At 39.2% G+C, this 26,304-nt stretch overlaps 1 long non-coding RNA gene across 1 annotated transcript; it reads right to left on the reverse strand.

Moving 5' to 3' along the window:
• Positions 1-319: 319 nt before the first annotated feature.
• On the reverse strand, positions 320-9,890 carry LOC118167121. Its single transcript, XR_004750953.1, has 3 exons — positions 9,724-9,890; positions 8,781-8,921; positions 320-4,264 (listed from the first exon to the last, which is right to left on the reverse strand). It is a non-coding gene; the product is annotated as an uncharacterized LOC118167121 (long non-coding RNA).
• Positions 9,891-26,304: the final 16,414 nt, after the last annotated feature.

Consider the following 26,304-nt stretch of genomic DNA (forward strand, 5'->3'; position numbering starts at 1 on the left):
GTCTAGCTCTACACATCAATTCACAGGCAGAAACCTGGTGTAATTTTCTCTCATGTATTTACCCTTTATTTTTTTCTGAGGAAACTTAATTATAATGAATGTAAATGAAATTGTACCTCCAGCGTAGATTACTCTTATGTCCATCCCTCCAACATACCCCATCTCCCATACCAAGAGAGGGCAGAGCAGAAATGAAAGATCCTGAGCCAGGTCTCTCACATATCTCAGTTTCATATTTTTAAGATTTATGAATCCAGAAACAACCAAACTCTTCAGGGACCTTCTTCTCATGTCTCAAAGGCAATGAAACACTTCTTCACCTGATCTCTCCTGCTTACCTTGCCAAAGTGTGTGGCAGCCATAGAGGATGATATGGTGGAGCAGCCAATTTTTACATTAAAATTTGTTATCAGAAGAGAAAGTCTTCACTCCTTCCCTGTGTGACAAAGAACTAATCTGTCCCCTTACCACCACTCTGTCAGACACTGCTTCTTTGTGCCTAATATACCCCATACATTGAGTAGGACATTTTAATTTCAGCTTCAGTGGTATGAAAAAAAGGAGTTCCTGCCCATAAAAACCACATGCAATAGTTTGCCAGCCTCTTAGAGGGAAACCAGTCAGACTGTGAGACGCAATAATAAGTTTCCCTCAAAATATATCTGATTACGTAACAGATTGCTGTATTAAAAATTAAATAAGGCTTGAAATATTCAGCAATTTGCAGGCACTGGGGAGTGTGCTTAATAAAGAGAGTGCATTAGCTGCTTCTGCTTTTTGAAATCCAGTCTATAAATACTGTAACATCTTCCTATTTCTTTCAGCGTGGGAGGACCAGACTTTGTGAACCTGCTTGTTAAAATGAGCACTGAGTTCAGTTTGACTGACATTGTTTTTAGCTCTGCCTTGGTATGAATGTTGGTCTAATCGGCATCTGACGATTGACGTTCACATCCCTGGGGACAATGCACCTTGTGCATGCTCTACATGTAGTGTGAATGTGGAACCTCATCCTTCTGGGAGAAGCAGCAAGACCTGAGTAGGATCCCAACCTCTTCCAGGGGCCACTCAGCAATTCACGGGACTCCATAGCATTATACAATTTGTAAGGGTTATGCTAATGTCTTTTTAACCCTCCAAGCATAGTTAATGCAAATAAGATATTTCTCAGGATTTAACAGTTAGATGGAGCTGCTTTCCCATGGGGGTTTGGAACACAAAGGCACTTCATAAAAATCCCACTAAGTATCGCCATCTTCTTCTTATAGTTTCCAAACACACTTAAAAATCAGGCCCTTAGTGGCACAGATCTGACTGAAAGACATACATTGACAATAGGTGAGATATAAATTCCCAATGACCTGGGTCACAAAAGGCCCTAAATGCTCACTTTTCATGGGATAATTATTCACTGGAAAGGAGAGAGGGGGAGAACAGTGAGTAGATGAGTAACCAGATTACTCACCTTCAGGGAAAAGCTCTGGTCCCTTTTACAATATCTATTCAAGCATTTTACACAAAGCAAAACAGCTCTACCAAGGAAGGCTTAGAGGGTGTTGACCACTGAGGATGTGTCCATCAACTCCCTTCCAGCAGCAGCAGGTTTTCGCCCAAGAGAGAGTCCTATCCACAAGGCCAGGGGTTAGGAGGCACAGCCACTGGCACTGTCTTGCAGGGACTTCTGTCTGCCTGCCCTGGCGGTGGCAGGTGCCCCTCGACAGCAGTCAGTGAGAGAGTAAACTCAGCTCGTTTACACTGAGCAGGCATAGGGGATGGTCTGAGGAACAGAGTGCCAGAAGTTCTCACACCTAGTTACTGCAGGACTCGGTCAAAAATTCTTAGGACACTGTCATGTCATCCTGGGGTATGCTTCCACGGTATTGCTCCTCTCCAGCCATGCAGAAAGAAGTTGTCAATCCACCACTTTTCAGGGGTACTTTGCCCTTTTGTTTTTCTAAAGCTGCATGGGAAGTAGTAGGTAAAATGAATGCATCTCAGAGAAGTTAAATGGAACGACTGTGCATTGGGTTTACGCCGTTTCCTTCCTGTCACATTCAAACACATCAGCAGCCCCGTCCAAGCACACACTGGGCTAGGCTAGTGAGCTCATCAGGCATGCTGTCCTAGCCTTCTGACTTCCTCTTGGAAATAAAAACGGTGGCCCTAATGAGAATTAATTAGGGCTGGGGGTGGAGGCGGGGGGGTCCATCATGTTTTTGTTTGTATTGTTTGTTTTCTGTAAACCCATGGAGGAAAAAAAAAATCATATTACTTCTCCATGCAATATAGTAAACGTAATAAAAAAAAATGAACACATGGTAATTAGCTTCTCCATTAAGTATACCAAGCATAGACAATAGCAATCGTGCAGTGCTGATTACAGACATTATCCTTGCCTGGATTTCTTTTTTTTTCCACCATTCAATCAACACTGCTAAATAGAAACTTCAGTGTTCAATATTATAAGACACTAGCTGGCAGTTATACAAAGATGCCTTACACAATGTCATCTGGCTGCTTGCCTGATTCTCATATTACCTTCCTGTCTTGCCTTATACGCTAATACGCATGGCTGATTAGAAGAAAAATGCAGAAGCTGCTTCCCTCTCTTCTTGCTTTTTTCTCCAGCTTCATGCCTTGAGGGAAAAAAGGAATCACATTTGCTAATTTCACCAGCAGCGCTTAACCTGGGAACAGAGCAATTCCCTTTCAATTCCACATTAGTTATAATTCATACACAAACAGTGCCTTGCCCCCAAACATTTGGCGAGTGTTTGATTTCGCTTTGAGGGAAATGTTGATTACTGTTGTTGTACAGAAGTCCTCTAGTAGCTTCAGTAACGAGTCTCTTAATTCAAAATAAACATTTTCAGCAGTTGTACAGTATCCAGGGGTTAGATGTCTGGAAACAGAATTTCAGACTGAAAACCCCAGAAGCTCAGATGACTCTGGAAAACATCTAGTAACTCCTTAAGTGACTGCTTTTGGGTGGGTTTGCTGATATCAACGGGCCCCTTTGGGAGTCCTAGTACATTTTATGCTGTTTTCTTCAGTAGGATAAGTTATTCTTGTAAGAGAAATATTTTTCACATGTTGAAAAAAGAAAAATAGTGTTTTTCTGTATTCTTCTTTGCATATATCTGTTTTAGTCTTCGATTTTGTATTGTAAAGCTACACCAAGGCGGGTGTTACATATCCAAGTTTCTCTGACAAGCCTTCATTTTTCCCCTGGATATTTCTTTCAGGTTAAATTTGAAGTCTGGTCAGGTGTCCAGGATTTCCAGATGTCTAGCTGCCAAGCCAGAGCTACCTCTGTGTATCTGAAAATCCTGGGTCACTGAGCATACACATGGGCACACCTTATATCAGAATAATCAGTGCCAAGGATACCTCAGACAGATGTCCAGGTTCACAGCAAACATCACAGGTTCAATAATTCCTGGTGTTAGCACACTCTCAGTGCACCTTCCAGGAAAGTCATGGGGAAAACACCAGGACCTTTAAGTTAGGCATATGAATCTTTTGACATTCTCTCAATTGATATAGCTATGCCTAGGTATATATCAAAGTCTACAGGATGAAATCTTACCTTACAACCTAGTAATAAGTTCAGGAAACAGCCGACATAAGAAAATGTGGATCCCATAATAAGTGACCCAAGAACCTGTGTGGCAGCTGGCCCTTTGTTGAACAGGACCTCTTCTCTGAGAATTAGACATTAGACACTGCAACCAGTCTGCCGCAGCAAGCCTGAAAAATGATTTTCCCTATTTATTCCATCTCTGTAACAAATTTGCCTAGAATTAGTCTAAGATTTTAAGGGTAGACTCTCAATTTGACACATGTACATATATATATATATGCATAAATAAAAAAAACTATATACAAATATACACTGTTATATAAATATATTAAAATGTGTGTGTTGCACACACAGATAGAAGACACTTTAGGCCACTTTCACCCCAATCCATTCTCCCTTTCTAGCTTTGTGACAACTACACATGAGTTTATGCAAGTGGCAGTATATACAGGCAAAGAAATGGACTGGAAATTAAGTGCAAGGTGAGTGGAGATTCTCCTTGAATTGTCTGTTTCTTCAAAATCTGTGCCCATGAAGGCAGGTTTTCTGTGGCCCAAAGATGAAGTCTAGGATTGCCAAGCACCACAGCAGACTCAGCATGAATTTAATTGCATGGGAAGTTAGGCTGGGGACACCTGTGCTCATTTTCAATGACCTGACCAAGAGGTGCTCAGGTTTGACCTAAATAAATAAATAAATAAATAAATAAATAAATAAATAAAATAAGGCAAGTAAATTGCTGCATTGAAAAACTATATTTAAAACTCAGTCCAAATTACACACCAATTTTTTCTACTTTATTTACACTTCACATGGTGACACAAAGCCTTGCACAGCCAGGAGTGTCTGGCCTTTTTTTGTTCCCATGAGCCAAGCAAAAAGCAGGACCTCACAAAACCTGCCTGAAGCCAAGCAGCTTAGATCAAGAGAGCTTTAAGGGATGCCAATCTGCTTGTGTCAATCACTAAATACTGGTGTTTTCTTAAGAAGAGATTGAAGGTAAGATGGGAAACTCATTAGAAATAATGAGGTTCAGCCTATGGGAATGAAATGTATCTTTTTACTGATCTCTCATTTCCCTCCGCAGCTCCACATCTTGCAATGACTGCAGCACTGGTCTTGAGTTCAGTCTGGTCCTCCATACAGGTCAGAATATATCTGAATATATTGGAGAGTATATATCAAATACCAGGACACTTAACTACTACTAACCTCCTAATCCTGTGAGTGAAAATCTTCTGGTGTCATATGCGAATGTTTCAGACCTCAAACCCAGTCCCACTCCATGTTGGAATATGATCAAGAACCCAGCTTTGATTAGGGTGTATGAATGTATGAGTGTATTTGAGCAGAGGAAACATCTGATGCTAAAGTCCTATCCAATGCAGAAAAAAGGCATTGGTGCCTGTGGCTGAAAGCTAAGGTGAAAATTTTTGATTTTTTACTTTTTTTTTTTTTTTCAAGCAAAAACTATTCCCAAAAACTGTTCCCAGACTATTAGGGAAATCTGTATATTGTCCGTCTGTGTGTGTCTTCACATCAAAGATGGATACTTTTGTGGAATATATCTGTTAGCAAAACACAAGCTGCTGGTCTCAGAGAAGGTGTAATTGAGTAGTACTTTGTGATTTGTGTATTACAGGATTCTGAAATGATTCTTCCTGATCAGCAAGATTGGATTCTGTCAGATTCAGAAACCAAAGATAAAAATAAGCATATGCAGAACATGAATAAATAAAACCACATCTTCAGAGAGATTATCAAAGAGCAACAGTAGTTCTGTCCCCAGAACCCTCAGTGCAGGTCAGTATCATTTCCACAAGATACCTTGTTCTGCATTTCTCGTGAATTCTCCAACACCACCCTTTTCACTTCTTTTTGTATGTAGGCACCCAAGAGTCTAGAGAGTAAAATTTTCCTCAAATGTCACTAACTCTTCCAGAAATACTTTAAGAAAAGATATGTTGAAGGTCAGCTGTTGTGTCCCTCAAGTTCCATAGGCAACTGAGATCACCCTATCCAGTTCTACTGAGTTCACAGTAATAGTTCAACGGAGTTCATGCTATCTGGGATCGAGCTTTTGATGCTGAATAAGCAGAGTTACTGTTCCAGACATCTACATGATTTACTATGATTTAGATGAATTGTAGATACTTGGTTTAGAGTCTTAGGTTTTAGTTCTTTCAGTTTAGCTGGAAACTAAAGAAAAAAGAACAGGAAATGGAAGTTTCTCCTAATAAGACCCTTCCTGGACCTCAACTGATTTTTATTGGTGCTTTCCTGTGCAAATGGTTGCATTTTTGCATTAGCTAATTTTTAAAGCAAATTTCTTCAAAACTCACTTTAAATGTGTATTGGTATTTACTTCAGTAATGTATTTTGAAGCTTCCTGCAGTCTTTTCATGGCGAAATATCCTTATCTTGTACATCTTATAGAAATTTTATTCAATGACTTGCACCTTTGATTTTTTAAGTCAGCATATGGAATAATATGGCCTTGAATGACTTTTGATTTTTCTCTGTTCCCTCAAAATCACACTTCAATATACAGATATGTGCATTTTACAGTAAGTAATATTTACTTTAAAATATAGTCACAAGAAGCCAAAGGTTGCCAGTATTGCCTATAGTATCTGCAGAACAGCTGGTAAATGCATGAATACCCAGATTGTTGCAGTCATTTTTCAACTACTTATTTTCAAGCTAAAATAATGTTATAGCTTATAAACTACAACCAAATAAGATAATGAACTCAGATAAAGCTCAGGGGATAGATAAGAATATTTTGGCACAAATTAAGCACAGTCATTCAGGATCCATAACAAAATCTGGCATTTTGCCAGATTGCCGGCCATTAAGTTAAAGGTCGTTTAAGCCACGATCAAAATTTTTGTTTGTTTGTTTTAAAGAACTAAAGAACTACTTTGAATTTTTGAGCTTAAATCATTGGAAAACACTTGTCTCTCTAAAGAGAGACTTTTGTATCAAGCTGGCATGGGTACTTTACCCTGACAGTCTGTTTTCATCCTGTAAAGTGGGTTCTTCTGTGCAGAGTTTAGCACAAGGCTGTAATGTATCAGACCAGAGAAAAAAGTGCAGTGAGATAATGCTATGGGATATCAGTGGTGAGAATGAAGCTGGGTGCTGGCTACAATGTCTTGGGGTGTACTCAGAGGTATGACATATATCGCAGCTCTCTGTAATTCCTGGAAAAGAGGAATCCTACCAAGCCAAGTCTTGCACAACTCTGGTCCATCAAATGCCTCTCAAGGTGTGAGTCCATGGAGGGGCTGAGTGCACACCCATCTTCCTTGGCATTTCCGTGGCCATGGAACAGCCTGAGTGCATCAAGCTGCAGTTTTATGAACATCTGGGTGGACCAAAGGGCTTACCAGTGCCAGCTAGCAAAGTATCACCCTTTCTTTTCTCCTTGGTTTGGTCAGTTTTCTTCTTTGTCCCAATACAGTTTGAACAATTTAGGGCATTTGACAATTTATGGGAGAAAGGGACAGAAGGACAGTAATTCTAGATCTGTGCCAGACAGGAACTTCCTCATTCACAGGGAATGGCAAAATACAACATTTATAATAGGGAGATACAGCTGGTTAAAATACAAGAGGCTTCACTGTATGAAAAGATCAAGTTTTACATCTGTATCATCTAAATCGGGTTGGTTTAAATGCCGATGCCTTCAGTTCTTGCAATACATTTTCCCCTAAGTTTAATACCTCCTTCACAGTGTGACCTTCAGTTTATTTCACAAGACCCATTTTTTCAGTCTTTTGGTGGGAGAAAATTAATAATACGGCTCTTGTGTAGGAGGAATTGTGGTATGAATAAGCTTGTTGAGAATATAGTATTGAATTTTGCCCAATTTGCATGAATTTCTCAGTGTATTTTGTATATCTGCCCAGAGCTTTGTGTGTATTTTAATTACATCTCAGTAAATATATTGCTGGATCCCATTGTTAATGTTGTCTGTGCCACAATGTAAATGGTGGGAAACACAAGACTGATAGAAATTTACTTTGGTATTGCTTTTTTTTCTAATTAATTGTATCTCACTTAGTTCCTTCCTTTTTCATGAGAAGTGATACTTTACCAGAAGGTCTGATAAATCTTATGGCCTGGAAAGCTAAAAGAACCAATCACAAAGATGCTAAAATATTCATTCAAGTAAAATGTTTGATTTAATTTAATCCACTTTATCTCTCAAATAACTTATTTACTGAGATTTGGACTGAATAAATTTTATTTTGTTACACCATTTTTCATGCCTGTTGCCACCAACCTACTCAGAGTCTCTCCTTGTTTATTTATTTTTATTTTTATTTTTTATACTCATGCCTTTGGTTTCAGGCATTATATTTACCTTGTGACTGCACAGCACCTACCACATCAAGGTACTGACCTAGTGAGTATGTCTTGTAATTTAAATGCATTATTACTACAGTTATTCTAGTTATAGTTATTTTTATTAAGGAGCAAATGCTCTTTGGCAATTATATTCTTTTTTTTTTTTTTTTCCAGTCATGGTAAAATGTATTCATGAGTAAAGCTTTTTGTTACCCTGGTCACCATTCCACTGGGACATTAGCAGATACATTTTTCCTTTCAGAGTACAGTTTGTAAGCAAACAGCTGTTAATACATAAACTAGAGGAAACACAGTTTGGAGAACAGAAGCTGCTGTATGGCTGGCAGCTATAGATATACCTCTAAAAGTGAATTGGTGGTTGGACTAGATAATCCATGCAGTTTGCTGTAGCCCCAGGCCTGGTGTTTCATCTAAATTTCTCTGCTTACTCAGCATTTACAAAACAGCACACAGGCATGCGGGTTCTCAGCAGAAATTTGCCAAGGAGCTAGCTGAACTGTGAGGTGTCAAATTGGGTCGAGGCTGAAAGGAATGAAAGTTTGTCATTTTAGCCTTTAATATGGCAGGAAAGAAACAAACGTCAGTATACCTGTCACATAAACACAACTATTTTGAATCATAGAATCACGTAGGTTGGAAAAGACCTTCAAGAACATCAAGTGCAATCATCAAGTACAACCATACCTTACAGGCTGACTAATTACAGATAAACTGAGCATGTCAGTAGATTGCTAACTTTAATGATGGCTTAGCATGGGCAAAAGGGCATCCAGAATTATTATCCTGAGTCACCATTACATTGCCATTTAGTCACCACCACCTGTCATAGGGAAAAATTACCTTGTGTCTGAGTGACCGGCCAGGGATGGGAAGCTTGGGTTCAGCTCCCAGTTCTGCCGCAGGGGCTGCATGTGACAGGATTAGATGGCAATATCCTTGTTCACAATGTCAGGTAATTCTTCTGAAAGAAACAGGAAATAAACAAGTACTGAATAGTAATTCAGTGTAAGCAGGGCTGATTGTGTGTGAAATGAGGTGCTGGAATAGTTATTCAGCATACGCAAAGCCAGGCTTGGCCCCAGATGAACCCTCATGAATGAAAAGCATAAACAGCAGTATTAAAAACAAGCCCTTTAGCTCTCTGCATACTTCAGGTCTTCATTTGCAAAATAAAAATAATACACTGCTTTGAATAATAATTTCCTCTGTCTTGTCAATTTGGACTACAAACACTTTGGGCAGAGAGTGTCTTTTCTCTGTTTATGGGCAATGCCTGTAGCCCAGAAGTCCTGTTCTCAGCTGGTAGCACTGCTGCTGTACAGGTGAATAACAGTCCTGGAGTATTCTCTCAAGCCTTTGAGCTTTTTAGGAGTTATGTTTTAAGAAGAGTCAAGATTAGCCTTTTGCCAGGAATTATGGATTTCTCAGGCAAATATGGTAAATACAAGAGAATCTGAGAAGCAATTTTCAGACAATATGGAGTTCCTGAATAATTTACAGTAGTAAGTGAAATAGGTGAAACACAATGAAATTGTTGGGGTTTGAGCATTATTTATTTTTTACACATTGTTATTTTTAATTCCCTAAATTGGAATTCATCATATCGCATATTAACACTCTAGCACAATCAATAATTCCTTCTTCTCATCTCTGCTCAGTCTCTGTGAACCTTTGTCCACAAAGCAAAACTTTTCATAAAGTAACAAAACTTTTCATAAAACTCATAAACAGAGGGGTAAGGGATTTCACTCACTTGCGCTTACCAACTGGGATCATCACAACTGTGGAAATAAAATTGCCAGTGATGTAGCTGCAATCGAGTGAAAGTGCCTGAAATCTCTCCAGAGAAAGGCCTTTCCTCCAAAATACCCAGCCTGGTTTCCCAGAATGTGGAGCTTCATATGAGTCATTAGTATTGCAGGAAGAAGCTGATTTGAGGGCATAATTGATCAGCACCGCCAGCCCTTCACCAGGAAGTATGACCATCTCCCAGTGAACTCCCAATGTTTCTTGTGCCCACAGAAAAATCAAAATCTTTTAAGACCTTTCTTTAAAGTGCATCTGAATGCTAGACTTTGGTCTTTTTTATTATTTTTTTATTATTTTTTTATTATTATTACCAGACAAAGGCAATCTCTCCTTTCCTCACAGGAAATATTCTAAGGCTTCAGGCTGTGTTATTCATGATCATTCTTACAATTTTATCTGGAACCTTTCAGGATCATAAGCAAACATACAGAATTATTGGCTTCACACATAATGATAAATAAATGTTTTGTCTGCAGACTAATGAAACTTGCTCTCTACACTTTACCCATTAAAGTTTAAACAAATAACCTTTGGCATGTTGCAAGCACTTTTACCTGCAGAATAATAACATTGCCTTTGATTAAAGCCTAGCCATCTTACAGATCATTGATTAATAGGAAAAAAGTGTGACAAGACTTTCAAGGAGGGAGTGGATATTGAGTGGATCTCATATTTTGTAAAGAACTCAAATTTCTTTTTCTTTATAAATAATAGTTTTCTGGTTGAAGACGGAAATGAAATCAATTTCTTTTTTAAAGAAATGTTCTTTCAGTCACTGTGATGTGTGTCTTTACATAAATACGAGTTTGTTTAACTCTCAGTAATTCTTCTGCTAAATCCAATATCCTTGTAAGCTGCCCACATGGTTTTTGTATTAATCTGTCATTTCATAACTCCAAAGACATTTTGTTTTTTGCCTGATCATCTTTTCACCATTTTTCCTACTACAACTCCATGTACATCTGGGATTGGATGTCTCAGTAATGTTTCATGGTCTTCTGAGATACAGCTTGCTGCTTGCCTAGAACTCTTTTCAACTGACTTAGGTGAACACGTGCAAGGTTACAGGTATTAAATTGACCGACTGGCAGCAACAGAAGGTGATATTTTTTCATCTTTTGGAACAGTTGGCTTTTATATAACTGTTGAAAGAGAGGTTGGTGTCTCTTGCTGCTTCTACAAAAGGGTCCTCCTAAGAGTTCAGGGCACTTCGTATCTTTGTTGAACCATGTACAGCACTTTTATGCTCTTTTGTGGCTGCCTAACATATACATATCTGAGTACTATAGGCCTGAGAATTCTCTAAAAATCAACTGGAGATTCATTAAATTTAAAGTTGGAAAGGCCATAAGATTGTCTAGTCTTTATATCACAGGCTAATTATATATCACTTTTACACAGTGCCTGAAGATTTGTTTCTGACAAAAGCATAGTTTCTACAAAGGTATCAAATCCTGATGAACAAAAAAAAAGAATGTACTTCTGTGAATAATCTGCTGTAATGGAAATCACCGTTAAAAACAGGCACCTTATTTTTCAGCCTAATTTTTCTACTTCTAGACGTTGATTCTAGAGGAGATGTTTAGAATACTGTTTTGTTGTTGTTTTGTTATTTTGTTTGATAGTTTTTTTGTTCCTCATTAAGTTATTTATATACTGTCTCCAAGTCACTTTTCAGTCTTTTGTCTGATAAAGTGAACAAACTGAGGTTGGTAAGCTTTTTTCTGTAAAGCATTTCCTCCAGGTCTCTCATCATTTTTGTGTCTCTGTATCGTCTCAAATTTCTCAACAACCTTTTAAAAATAAATGTGCCAGAACAAGCAGTGTTATTCAGGTATTAATCTCATTCTAAAATGTGGAAGTTAAATCTTTTCCTCATTTTTCATCAGTGATCTCCATTGTACTCATCACCAGGCTGCACTTTTTGGCATGTTGTGAAAATAGTTTTGGAATTAAGACTTTTAAACTCCTAAACCCGTTGAAGAATCTCATTCAGCAAAATTTCTGCCTGTGCATTTACTCCTTCAGATCTATAATTTAGCCAGTACCTAATCCCATTTCACTTATTCACTGCTGATATTTTAAGAAGCAATTTTGTAAATAAGGGTCAAATGCAGTGCTAATCAAAATATCTTAAAGAAATCTATCAATCTCTCTTAGTCAAGCAAAAAAAAATAATAAATTAAAAATATAAAAAATACCAGGTTTGTTTCACAAGACCTCTTTACCATAAAATCATATTATTTCACATTTATACATTTTATTCCTTATCATTTATTGTTTTTCATCATATTTTCTGCTGTTCCACCTTATACTGATGGCATATTGGCCATTCTTTATGCAATCTATGCTATCCTTCTTGATTTGTAAGTATCATCATAATTTTTTTTCCCAGACATCTCTCTTTTCCCAGAGTTTCCATTATATGTTCCTAGCCAGCTCTTCTGGAGATCTTGGAGAAGTTCAGCTATTTTTTAAACATTTATCTTTAATGGACACTGTCATCTTCCTTAGTCAGTAATGTTCTGGACAATAATTCCTAGCACTAATGCAATAAAGTACTTCATTCTCTTTCCTTCCAAATTCTCCAGAGCCCAATTGCCTTTAGCAGTCAGAAAAAGTGTCAAGTACCTTATAAGGCACCTAAACATTTTGTCAAAATACCCTTTCCATGTCTCTTCTTGCTGCTGGTGTTATTGGACAAACACACAGAGTTCAGTGGCTGTCATGATCCCTGCTCAATCTGCCGCCAATACGGGAGGTAAGGGTCTTCTGTTACTGTTTATTAACTAAAAGCATATTTTATCAAACATTGACTTTCAGGCACTTGGAAAAGAGGAATAACACACCGTATGACCTGAACTTCTGTGATCTCTGATTTCTGTGTCCCACATCCCTTTGGGGTTTCCATCTCTCATTCAGATGCCATTGGACTCACCCATGAGCTTGACTTTATTGGAAGGTCATGTGCTAGTGATTGCACTGCAGGTGCAACATCGTAAGATTTACTGCAGGTGGAACCATCTAGAATGCAGTTGGCTAGGGATCTGAGATCAGCTAGGCAAGAAGAGACACAAGATTCTGACTGTCTTTGCATTGTTAAAAGAGATTAAATGAAATTTCATGAGTTTACATTTAATAAATACATCCTGAGAGATGGACTAGTGTGTGAAGGTGAACGCTAGTTAAGGTGGCAATATTGACACCAGAATAGAAAGGTATATATTGACCAGAAAATTATACAGGACGAAATCCCTGATGTGATGTGGTTCTGTAGTCTCATGGCCTTGGGCCACAACAGTTCCCCTCAGTGCTGTGTCCTTTGTTTTCACGTTTCTACATAAAACCACATATTTTTGTGTTACCCTAGTTTCTAAGTTTCTACTAATCTGTTATTTCAAATGGCAGGTTCAATGCACTGGGGAACTTCCCTTCCTCTGCATGGTCCTGGGTAAAAGGCAAGTTAAATGACCAGCATTTCTGCTTCTGTTTAACCTCTACCATTAATTCAGCCTCATCCTGCTTATCCTTACAGGTGACCTTTGAGGTGTCCATGAGGTGCCTCTCCAGCAAGAGCAAAGCGATGGCTTCAGATAAATAAAATCAGTCTTAAAGCAAGGACCATTTTTTGTCACTTTATTTATCAAATTAAATAAAGTGTTTGGGCAGAAGATCCTCTCTGAGAAAAATAAATTAATTAATTAATAAATTAAAGAGAGCGCAAAATCTCATTGCTTATGCAATGCAAATAAGGATTTATTTGGGGAGGGAATCAGGATTGCTTTTCATTTTATTTACTCTTGGTTTTTTGTTTGTTTGTTTGTTTCTCATTAGACCAAAAATATTTTTCCTCCCATCTGAATAATCATGATTACTGCAGTACCACCTGTGACAGCTGTAACTCTCATTTGATAAAAAAATAGACAGAAGGAAGAAATAATATGAAACTGAAGCATAAAGAAACAGAAAGGAGAGGTTTTTTGTTTGTTTATTTTTTAATTTAGACAAATGAAATGAGCAAAAATATAATTTTTTTATTGTTTAGACATGTAGTACTCTTCACGCATATTAGAAGTGACCTTTCTTGTTCCTAAGCTTTACTTTTTCTCATGGCACCCATCAAGTGTCTTATATTAAACCAATTAAAGTGTTGGGATATCCAGAAGGCAATATCAAAAATAATAGCTAAAGTAAATCAAAATGAATTTACAAGCAAACAGGAGACAGTACTCAGGATTGAAATATATTTCTCTCTTGCCAAGCTAAGCAGGGTTAAAAACTCTACATATCAAAAGGAAGAGAACACACAACTGCTTTCCATGAGCTATAAAACAAAAGCAAAATATCACAAAGCCCTTTATTTTTAGGGTGGAAAGAAAGAAACTTTAAGACAAATTTGCAACCAGATTTGAACTTCATACAATATATGTGCCGTTCTTAATTATCCTTTGACTAATTTCCTGTCGTAGTTTTTGGTCTGTATCTCACTTGGCAGCTGTTATCTGGAAGTATTAGAGATTTGAAGGGTTTTGATGTACATACTGGGAATAAGAGAAAAGCAGAGCACTTAAAATTAAAACCACTTTTAAAAATACCACTCTGAATCACACCTGAAGTTCTGTTCTGGCCACTGCCTGTGTGAAAAAGTCAGTATGAGGTCTTCACCTCACTAGCCCCCTGTCTGATGGCTGCAGAAATGCAACAGCTTTGTAGAATCCTTTTTATGGCTGAAATTCACTTTCAAAGCAAAGAGCTTAATAATGAAATATAACATCACTTTTTATTTCAAAGTAATAATTGCAGAAGCTACAAGATGTTGTGGCTGTGTCATAGCTCTGAGTACCTCTGACGTCTCCTTTTTTTCTGCTTGCAACAAGAGCATCCTGGCTGTTAGTGCTACTCTTCATAAAGCACCATATTTTCAAGGTGTGGATATCCCCATATGTCAAACACTTTAGTTGTTATGCCTCCCAAATGCAGTCAGATCATCATGGCTTTTTAATTTAATGGCAATGGCCTTAATTAGATCAGATCATCAGCTAGAAAATTATGCTACCACAAAATAAACATGTTAGCACAGTGGGAAGAATCCTGCTTGCAGACTGCATCCAGCACTGCTTTGTTCTTGGATTCAGTCTCCAGCCTGGCTTCTTGCACCCCTGCTCCAGGATGAGGAGCACTGCAAAAGCAAGTCAAATACTCACTAACCTTCCTGGGCATGACAGACCTCCATAAATGATTAGCTGTCACGTGAACATATAAACGAAGGCTAAAAATCACACCAACCTGTAATGCAGCTCAGTAGTGGAGTGCTTACAAATTTACTATGCATACTGACATTTGTTTTGGCCATCAGATTTTCTCAACCATTTGAGTGGTCCAGCTTTTCATAGATTTTAAGACCAGAAGGGATATCCCTGATCATTTAGTTGATGTCTGCAATGAGGTCAGAAAGTCTCCGGCAGCAATGTCTGAACAAAGGCTGAAACTTCCAGGTAACTTCTAGTTATAACACACAATTTAGAAAGACATATAACTCTCTTTAAGCAACTCAAATGGGGGAAGTCCATCTACCATGGATCAATATTAAGGTGTTCAAATGTGTAAATAAAATACCGCACTGCATAACCTAGTACAAGACAAAAAAGTTGTTAATATGTTTTCCATTTCCAACTCATTCCCCCCTGCCTTCCTAAATCTTACATTCAGCACTTCACAGGTAGCAGAATTTAATTACTGAAACACATCAATCACTGGTTTTAAGTCCATTGTGAAAAGCAAATTAGGTTTCCCTGTGTATTACAAAGGCCTTTCCTTCATTTTGCAATAGAAATGGCATAGCACAGGCATGAAAAGCACAGATAGAGAAAAGATGGAAGAATTGAACTGTGAACACAAGTGGCATATTTATACTGTTGGACACAAGAACACCACCCGAATCAGAGTATTGTTGGCCTGCCACATAAAGGCATGTTAGTGTGAAGGCCAATAAGTGTTAAATGCAGTTTAGGAACATTCATGTACACAAATTAGAAAGGCCAAGAATCACCCTTTGTTAAGGCACTGTGTCTCAACAAATGTAAGAATAACCAAACTGGTGACAACCAATACTGATGGGAGACAGGACTGGAGGTTACAGGTGCCACAAAGGGAGGACTAAATTAGGGAGGACTAAAAACAAGGCAAGAACAGTCCATATCGTTCTGTGATACCTTCCAGCCACCACCAATTTCCAGCTCAGGGAATTCCTGGGTTAAGTCTGGCTTCTGTGTAGCTTTTATTCCCCAGTGTATTTCTTTTTTCCATTAACGTGTCCAGTCTCCCCTTGGTCCCCAATAAACCTCTAGCATCTGCATCTGCACTGCATCTTTTGGCAGGCAGCATCACTGGTGTATTAACCACTGCATGAAGAATAACCCACTTCTGTTGGTTTTGAAGTTTGTTCCTTCTATCTTACATTGGTGGTCCCTAGTGCTTATAGTGGAAGAGACAATGAACAATCAACCCCTATCCATCCACTCCACCTCACTCCTCATTTTATAGCCTTCTAGCATGTCTCCTGTAATTTGTCTTTTTTCCAGAAAGAAGAATCTTATCTTAATTAGCTATTCCTTGCACAGAACACGTCCCATATATTGATGGCACTTGGCAATCAAGGACGATTGAACCTTTTTCCAGTTCTACTATCTTCTTTCTGAGATGAAAAGAACAGAACAGTACAAAGACAAAGACGCACCATGCATTTATATAAAGGCATAATGATGAACTCTGTTTTGTTCTCTGTTGGTTTACCAATAGTTCCTAACATTTATGATTTTGTTGCTGTTGCTGTTCACCACTAGCACTTATTTCCATGGAAATACCAATTGTACCCTCAAAATCCAAAGTGGTAAAGGTTAGGTCAGAAGCCCTCAATTTACAAATGAAATTAGAATGGTATCCTGATGTCTATATTTAATTTCATCGTCCATATAGGTCATTAAAAGATACATTTTCATTCAGTTCTGTCTTTGCAGTTACATTCAGTTCATAGCAATATTTCCATATATGCTAGGAGTACAGCACACCAAAGCCTGCAGGCAGAATTTTGTATTTCCATTCCTCCTGAAACATCAGTGTGAGCAAATCTAAGACATGGAGTCTCAGGGAAAAAAAAAAAAAAAGAAAAAAAAAAAAAAAAAAAAAAAGAATGAAGCTGAAAGAGCTTTCCATCTGTCAGCCATTAATAACTCATCTCCTTTTGGAAATCTATACTGCAACTTGTTCAGTCATTTTATAAAGGAGAAGGTGAAATTCAGCATCTGTGTATGTGCATGGAAATCTCATCTAAGGTCTGGAAACATAAAAGAGGAAAGAACTTTTAAAGGCTTAGGAAATTTTGTCCTTACAATGAAGTCTCCTCTGAGTATATCTAGTCTGTGCCACTGCTTTCCTTGTAAAATTTGATAGTGTTTTGTTTTGTTTTGTTTTGTTTTTATTGAGATTAGAGGCAGTTTTTATTACACCATTATAAACTGGAATTTTTTGCAACCACGATAAACAAAGACCAGAAAATCACTAGGGAAGCCCTTCTGGTAAGACGCAGAACAGATCTCTTGAACCTATTTGTACTGACTTCAGTGAAGAGACATTATCACATCCAGCATCATACATTTGTGTGAACTCATGGCACTTTGTCGATGTATGGCAATACAGTAATGCAGTTTCATCCTATGATCCAAATTGTGTTTGAAACTGTGATCTGGTTTCTGGTTCTAATTTTAGGTGTTGTCTGCATAGACATTACCACTTACATACTTTTTTTTTACTTTTTTTTTGGCAGGCATCCATTAATTGCTCACTGAAAACACCTAGGAAGGATATATCAGAGGTTTGTTTTGCACTGTTTTACTTACACTTATTTTCCCTTCTGTTTGGCCCCAGATAAAGTACTTTATTTCAATATAATATTCTACCAAACAACTTTGTGAGAATTTAAAGGTTGACAGCTCATTCAGAGAGAACTACTTTGTAACAACAGTTGCAAAACATATTTTAACATGGTAGGGCTGTCTTAGCCAAATTCCACCAGGCTTTTCTAAACTCCTTCCTCCCTTTCCTGCCCCACACATACTTCAGAGGGTTGCAGAACATTTAATTTGTCCTGGGTTATTCTAGTGCTGCTGCCCACTGTTACAATTACTCTATTTCATCTTTCTCTGCTGCTCTGGTGAACTCTCTTTTATGTTAATCCAAGTAGCAACATGTGCAAAGTGCTTAGGGATCCATCTGAATAGCAGCACAGTGCAGATGTAGAATCATCACCACTGATAGTTAAGAACCTTCTACGTGATCCCAGAAATGCCCTTATTTATTTTGTCTAGAGGCAGCCTTCAGGAAAGAAGATGGCACTATTCATCATGGTCCAAGCATTCAATTTTTGTTCTTTGATCAGGAAAAAAAAAAAAAAAAAAAAAAAAAAGGTGGCAGGGCAGGACTTTTCCAGCTCTGGCTCATCCCACCGGACAGGGTAGGGGACACCCCAGAAGAGGCTGGAGGGTTCTTCCATCCAATCCATCCCAACAGTGTTCCCAGACCATGAGAGCTAGTATTTAGGTGAACTCCAGCTAAATCCATCCTTTGCTCTCTCCATCTTCTCTCCCCCTCCACCACCACATCTATTTTAAAACCCTTGGAAACCAGCGCCAAGAGGTTGCAACATATTAATATACCTCCCGGGGTGCTGGTGGGCCAGGCTTTAACTGGTGCATGACTGAGTGTTTCAGTCTTGGCTGCATGTTCTGATATTAACTGTGTTTGTCATGCTACGTAAGGGCCATGATCAGCAGCTGGCCTCAGGCGAAGGGAAAGTAATCAGTCTTTTGGAGAACTTTTCCAGTGGCTGCCAAGAATTTTCTGCATGAGGAAGCCTATTAACAAGCATCATGTGAGAGAGTGTTTACAGAAAGTCAGAAAATGCTGACCCAGGATAAGGAAAACGTCCCTTCTATGTAGTTTCACAGCTGAATAACTCTCTGATATTTCATTGAAGGAATTTATAGATAAAAGTTACAAAATAACCATAAAAAAAAAAAAAAAGTATTTTTAAAATGTGTTTACACCAAGAGCAGCCCAGACCCACAGGGTAATTTTTGAGTGGAGATCACATCTCAAGGGACAAAGGAGTGTTACTGTGGTGTAATATCTGTGCAAAATAAAACCTCAGAGGTCAGGTGGAGCATCTGACCCTCAAGCTTCTTACTCCTTGCTTCACTTTGTAACTGAGCCACTATGATGACAGGCCTGAGAAATCCTTGTTCAGAAGTTAACTTGATGTGTTCCTAAATGAAACTTAATAAAACCTCAAGACGTGTAATGAAAATAAACTACACAACTACCAATGGCAGATATTCTATTATTTATAACCCTAAAGGAAAAGAGCATTTTTAAATTCCTTTCCAGGAACTTTGCCAGAGGACTGAATATTGACATAAACTATGCCTTTTAATTCTGCTACAATTTTGCTTTCTTAGGCTATAAAGATATGGCCAGAGCTGCAGAATTTAAGCTTTTAAGCTGGCAAAGTTGTTTTCCTCACAAATATATATGTATATATATAACAGAAAAACTTCTCAGACCAAATATTTACTAATTATATCAACCATTTTGTCATGTTTGCCTCTAAACTTTCCAATGACCAAAATGTAGCAAGTTCCCAGGTGCTTGTGAGTTGCTTGCCTTAAGCCTGTCACCAGGGATTTACAAAACCCTTGGAGGAGCAGTGCTGATGTTCTGTCATGTCATGCTGATACACTTCTGTCATCTGTGTGATCGTCCTCTTGTCACTGAGCTAGGGCAGGGGAGGCTTTGCACCCCATCTTTTGCCATCTGTGCACAGCTGCTGAGACTTTATTAGCTGTGTTTAAACCTGGAATGAAGAGGAACAGAACCAGTTGCACCAAAAGAGATTAGTCCAACTTGTTGCCACATGACATGCTTGAAGTTAATACTCAGTTTTCCTGCTTTGAAATAGTGACATTTCCATTAAAAAAGCTGGTAATCGAATCACCCTGAACCAAACTGTCTGCCTTTGTAACTGAGATTGTATCTAAAATGGCATTTAACATAAACTGTAAAAACAGAAAAATGATTTTTCCTTTTATGTTGTACCTTGTGCTCTTAGCAGATAAATTTCAAAAGGGTTCATGTTTTATCTGTTTCAAACTTCTCCACCTTGTGTCTGCCTGTGCCTATGGAGAGTAATACGCACATCCTTAGATGTGTGCTCCATGTACGTACACATATGGTGGTGAGGCACACAAAGTTTCAAAGCAGTTTAATAAACAACCTTTAATAAACAACCCTTACCACTGGAGGTGAGTTCTGCCAACTAATTGTGTCTGTGTGCTCTCCTAAACTTCCCAGATTTCCTTCCAGCAACAATCAGAAGTAAAAAATGCCTGATAAATGTTCCTGTGTTTCTTTAAAATGCCAAATCTGAAATTTCCTTCAGAAATTATACTGGCCTGATTTTTGAGGGAGCTTGCTTTGCTTTTCTTCCTCGATTTAGGTAAAAAGGATACTAAAATCAATGGTTTGTGGTGAAGGGAAAAAAGTAAATAATAATAAAAATCACACAAAAGTTTTATTTTGTGACCTTTTTTTACACATCTACTGATGTAAAACAGTATCTGTTACCCATGCTCCACTCTGGCCACACAGATACAGAATGGTATTTTCAGCAGGGAAGCAACCACACACTGCCCCAGCTTCTCCCATAGCTGAGAGCACAGAGATGCGGGTGCATAGGCAATGGGAGAACGTGCCACAGTGAAAGATGCAGCCTCCATCACCTGAAGAAAGGTGTGCATGGAACAACAGGCTATGTCCTGGCTCTACTTGGGGCAGCATGCCCCTGGGGTGCTTTGTTTAGATTTGGAGGTGAAGCTGGACTTTGGACAACGCTGTCCATGGATGGAACGGGTGAAGGTCTCTAACCCACCAGGTGCTGTGACTCCCCAAGTGTGGGTCTGCAGGGGCAGCGGGCTGCCCGCCTGAGAGCTGCTCTTGCTAAACGTTAATGATTAACTCTGCTGATGAAAGTGAGGAGGCCAAGGGAGCAATTCTAAATGACCTGGAGAGGTCAGAAGTATTGGCAGGAAATGTCAGTCCCTGGTTCAATTTGGAATCAAAAATAGAATAATAGACATGCTTCAAACGAGCTGGAATGCTGAGCTCCAGCAAAATGGAGAAACCTCGAAGAAATGCAGCTGTGAACAGCAAAATACCAACTATAAAATGGCAGCAGCAAAGGCAAAAACAATAAAAAAAAAATCAGGATGGCACTGTAAAAAAATCAAAAGGCACTGTATGGTGGTGCCTTTTGCCCACCCACTTCCTGAGAAATTTTACCTCCGCCTGTAAATGCAACTTATTTATGATGTGATTGGAACATAATAAAAAGTTTTTATGTGAAATTTTGAAATATATTTAGTGAAAATATTGTGAGAATTCTTCTTACAATAATAGTTTCAAATCACAACTTAAAGCTTAATTTTCAAAAATATTTTTTTAAAATAAATGAAATCATAATCCCCACATCTCTATTTGTAAAAAAACTTCATGCCAAAAACTTTGTTTCTATGAAAATAAAACAGTCTCTTCCAGGAAATATAGTTCAATCAAAATAAAAAAAGTGGTTGAGAACACTTCTGTTTTCTACTAACTATTTTAACAAAACATTTTGTCAGCTGTAGATAAACTTTACCACCAGAATCCTACAGTACATATGACAGAGACAGGGCATTTGCTGTCAAGGAGACACCTGAATGTAGGATCAGACATAAATATCTGTTATCATCACCTGGACATAAGCACAAAAGGTTAAAAAATAAATAAATAAACATTGCTGGTATGAATGTTCATCTAAGAGTTGTTTAGTTTTCTGTGTGAGCCTATGGATTCTTCAAGACAAGTTCCTCATGAGCCTTTGGATTTGTGTGAAAGTGGCCATCATGATTGGCCCCGCTAAGCATTCAGAGTATCTTGAACCACTGCTACCATCATGTATCAGCTTGATATTCACACTGAAATGTGCTTGCCCCACAGCCTCCTCCAGGACTACTCTGGCCATGCCAACCACAGCCTGGTGTTTGCAGGACCTGCACAGTGTAACACAAAGGGAAGCAGTTCCCCACTCTTGGCAGAGCCACACTGCATTGTGAGATGTGCCACCTCCTTCCATCACCTGTATTTTGTCTTCTAGAGGAGGTGATTTTCTACCTAAAACTGCCAGCAAAAGCAATCTGCAGCACTGGACTGGCTGACAGGGGCAGCCGTCCTGAAGTTCAGCACAGCTGAGACCTCAGCACAGAAAGACCTGATGTACAGATGTGGGGTTCATGGGGATGGGACACTGTCAGAGACCTTGTAGGGAGAAGGCTAAAAGCAACTTGCAGGCATGTTTCCTGTAAAAGCTGCCTTTTCTTAAGACAGAGTAGGGGGTGTGTTGGCAGGGACTGCTGCTAGGAAAGCTGACCGAGTCACAGAGAGGGAGACACAGCATTTCTGTATATCTGTGGTCAGGCAGAGCCTAGAGGTCAACAGTCGGTGCACTGTGCTCTTCACCACTGGCAAAAGTCTGCCACTGCAATAAGTACATGCTGGGAAGAAGCTATTTCTTCCCTGTGTTGAGCATTGGAAGCTACCATTTACTTCCACCATCCTTCTTCCTTCCAATGAAAGGTTTCCACCTCAGGAAGGGGAGTTTTCTCTAGCTGATCTCTGCACAGGCTGGCCTCCAGTGCTGTTTTCACTGCTCTAGGTAGATGTTAGAGGGGTGCAGAAGACATCAAGTCTTGTTGGGACAGCTGAGATTGTACCAGGCACTGCTATGCATCTTCATTGTTGCAGAATCATGCTCTGACCTATGGCACAATGCTGCAGCTGTTCACCTTAATTCCCTAATATTTTCCCAGGATTTGGCACTTGAGAGGTTAGTTTTCCAGCTACTTGAGGACCTCTTTTGCAGCCAGCATGTTATGTAAGCTACATGGGTTGGAACACAAAACTGAGCAAACTGTACAACCTATACAACTATACAAGCTATACGTCTCACAACCTCAGTCATTGGTATTTCCCAGCTATACTCAGAAGGATGGCCCAAAGGGATGTAAAAGCCTCATCAACCCCTTTGCTTTTCTCATTCAGTACCAAAGGGCTTTCTTTGCTCCTAGTTCTTACCCATTTCTCACACATTACTGTGATACTCTCATATCAACAAGTACAGGACAACTCAGGTTGGAAAGGACCTTGGGAGGTCCAAAGTTGAACCTCTTGCTCAAAATAGGGTCAGCTCTGAGATCAGACTAAGCTGCTAAGGACTTGATACATCTGGATCTCAAAAATCTCTACTGATAAAGAATGCACAGATTCTCTGGGCAACCTCTCTGTCCTGCTGCTTGCCTGTCCACAAAGGAGGAAAGGAAAAAAAAAAATGGAAAACATACAAGGGATTTTTTAAGCAGCTTTTCCTGAGAAGCACTTAGGTATATATTGTCAATAGTTGAGCTCTCCTTTCCATACATTGTCCTCAAAAGCCACATATGTGCAGATCTGTGACAAAACTCTGCACACCCTATGCAGTGCTTCTGCTATCTGACACCTAAACAGGTCCATTTGGACGGCAAAACTGTATCTTCTGTTGCTATAGCTATTTGTCTTTGTTGCTATGGTGATGGCAAATGAGTACAAGCATAATGGTCATCACACCCAAAAAAATCTCCAGGATTTTGGTGCTGAAGCAGTTAAGGGAGCAACACCAAGATCTGCCTCAACTGAAGGTGCACAGGCAAGCACAGACAGAGGTATTTAGGGACAGCAGCTATGAGAGTGACAGAAAATTGCAGGCTACGAGGCATGATGCGGTAGGGATATTTTCTCTGCATTGGAACAGTTAGCACTGTACAAAGAGAGGTTTTTCACAACTATTTGTCACAGGCTTGGCAAGATATGACTGAAGGAGGTACACAAGAATCTTACTGACCTTTTGCAACTAAGACCACACAAGCTCATGCAATGCAATTACCTTGTGTTATTGTGATGAAAGAAAATTTCATTTCAACTCTGCACCCAGGCAGTAAGCATTCCAATACCTTATTTTTTTCCAGGAATGATGTCTGAGGGAAACTCTGAGTCATTCAGAAAGGGAGATGAATAATGTCCACCTTGAACTCTAGACATAGAAGAGAACTTTCCAACTAGACTTTGGAAAAAAAAAAAAAAAATCTTCCCTTCATAGAAAAGGAGAATGATAGCTTATGAGAAAAAGTGGAGCAGGGGGACACAAAAGCCTTCCCCAACTCAGCTACTGGACAGTAATATCTTCCAGCATCTTCCAGAACAATTGGTTTCAGCCAGTGTCAAAACACTGGACTAGTAAATCCTCAGCTTGATGCAGCGTAGCATCTCTCTTGCATTAGAGACATGCTGCAGGGCAGGCAGATTCATATGAACGTTGGTAATGGTTAGCAACATTTTGCTCTGTACATACTCTGCCGCAGGGGCTTGAAAGAGAGCCATGAAGCAGAATGCTGTCTGACTTGTTTGCAAATATGAGGGAAATTCTGCAGGCAATTTTGCTGTAGTCTCTCCTGCAGATTAAAAGCACTGCTATCAGGAACACATTGTGCAACATGTAAATTGTATTGGTTTTAGCTGAGAGTTTGCACAGGGATTTTTATTATTTAGCTTCCTGCATATTTTAGAAGTAAGGAAAATCTCCTTAGGAAAGGTGGATTTCTTTAGCTGCTAGAGCACAGAGTAAACCAGGTTTGCTTGAGGTCAGGTCCTGAAGTCTGACTGGCTTACTAGTGAATGCCTGACAGCTGCAAGTGAAACAACAGAATTTGTTGCATTTTTTAAATGATTGAAGACAGGGTTTTCAGCACACAGAAATCAATTTGCCTGTGGGAAGGACCCTTGCATCATTCTAGATCAATTGGAGCTCCTACTTGTGTGCTAAAGAGCTGAAATTGTGTAGCAAGCATTTTCTGAAGGGTTTGGATTTCTAAAGACAAAAGAAGCAAGGCTGAGGAAAACATAGATCCAGCAAACTCTAGACTTAAAATCTGAGGTGTTTATGCTGTTGGAAAAGGTAAGAAAAATAATGAAGACTTTCCCAAATGAACTTTCAATAAGTTATGCCCAGATGCAAATTCAGTAAAATACCAAATGCTCTAATTTTGTTCCCTCCATTTTAGGGCCCCAAAATCCAGGCTGAGGAGAGGACTATGGGGAGATTGTCAGGAGGAGAAGGGACACCCTGCCCTGGGGTGAACCTCCACTCTGTTGTGTGGTACTCCTTTCTGTAGCATCACATCAAAAGCAAGAGGAAGAGTAGGAGCAAAAAGAGAGCTAACCAGAAAACCTGCCACTTAGAAGCTCTCCCTCTTTCCATCAGCTTAATTTCTGCAAGATCCTAGAGGAGAATCTGTAGCAAACACTCAATGCCTGATCCAAGATCGCCCTTGTAATTCTTCCTCATTGGCACTCACAAACACTACCAAAGTATGAGCTGTCTCATTTGGATGAGCGTACAGCGGCTGCCCCCTGGTCACATCATCTGTTACTCCAATACACACTGCAATCTCAAGCTTTACTTGAGGTATTTAGGGCTGGATGTTTTCCCTATATGTTACACTGACTATGTTAAAGCACCAGTGTGCCCTGTATGATCTCTGGGTTAAACTGATCCCATCCAAATTACATTTAAACAGATTCAAATGCATGGCTGTTGGCTGCAGTACATATGAGTGAAATTGAAATAACGCTCATCAACTACTTTAACAAACTGATGCTGATTTCACCACAAATGTCACACCAACAAGGTGCATCTATGGGAAATTTCATGAAAAAAGCTCTGAATATTGAATAAAATGAAGTACAGGAGAGTTACCCCACCAGAGTCCAGGAACCAGCAATAGCCAATGAACTTTTTAAGCACTGCTCCATCCTGAAGAAATTGTAATCTTGGTAAAGTCAGTAAAACGGGCAGGGAGTCATTTAGACTAGTCAGTTAGAAATGTCACGGAGGGGGACATTGCCTGAGACAGCATGGCAGGGACAGCAGTAGGCTGGCGAAGCAGTATGAGGATGTGATGGTAGGGCTAGAACAGAGAGGAAAAATGACTCCCCAGTCCTTCCCACCCTTTCTTGGCTGGTAGAGACCAAGTAATGGCATTTCTTATACTAATGGTAACTGAACAATGCCTATGAACGTCCAGGGAGACAAAGTTCTCAGTTAGAAATTGATGATAACTCTGTTTTGTCTTTGTGAAACTCTTCATCTTTTCCGTTACTAAGAAAGACAATTGAATAGCATTGAACCTTTGGCAGATGTGGACTGAAGCCAAATCATTCTCATTGAAAGGTTGCAGAATTGTTCCATGGGCTTTGAAGAGTGAAGGTAGAAAACCTAAGAGGCTGGAAAACGTTTATACACTTGTGAACTCAGGGCAGAATTAGAGTGAAGGAAGAAATTTCCTGGAAGAATCAAT

The sequence above is a fragment of the Oxyura jamaicensis genome, chromosome 4 (genome assembly GCF_011077185.1).
Source record: "Oxyura jamaicensis isolate SHBP4307 breed ruddy duck chromosome 4, BPBGC_Ojam_1.0, whole genome shotgun sequence".
Lineage (NCBI taxonomy): Eukaryota > Metazoa > Chordata > Aves > Anseriformes > Anatidae > Oxyura > Oxyura jamaicensis.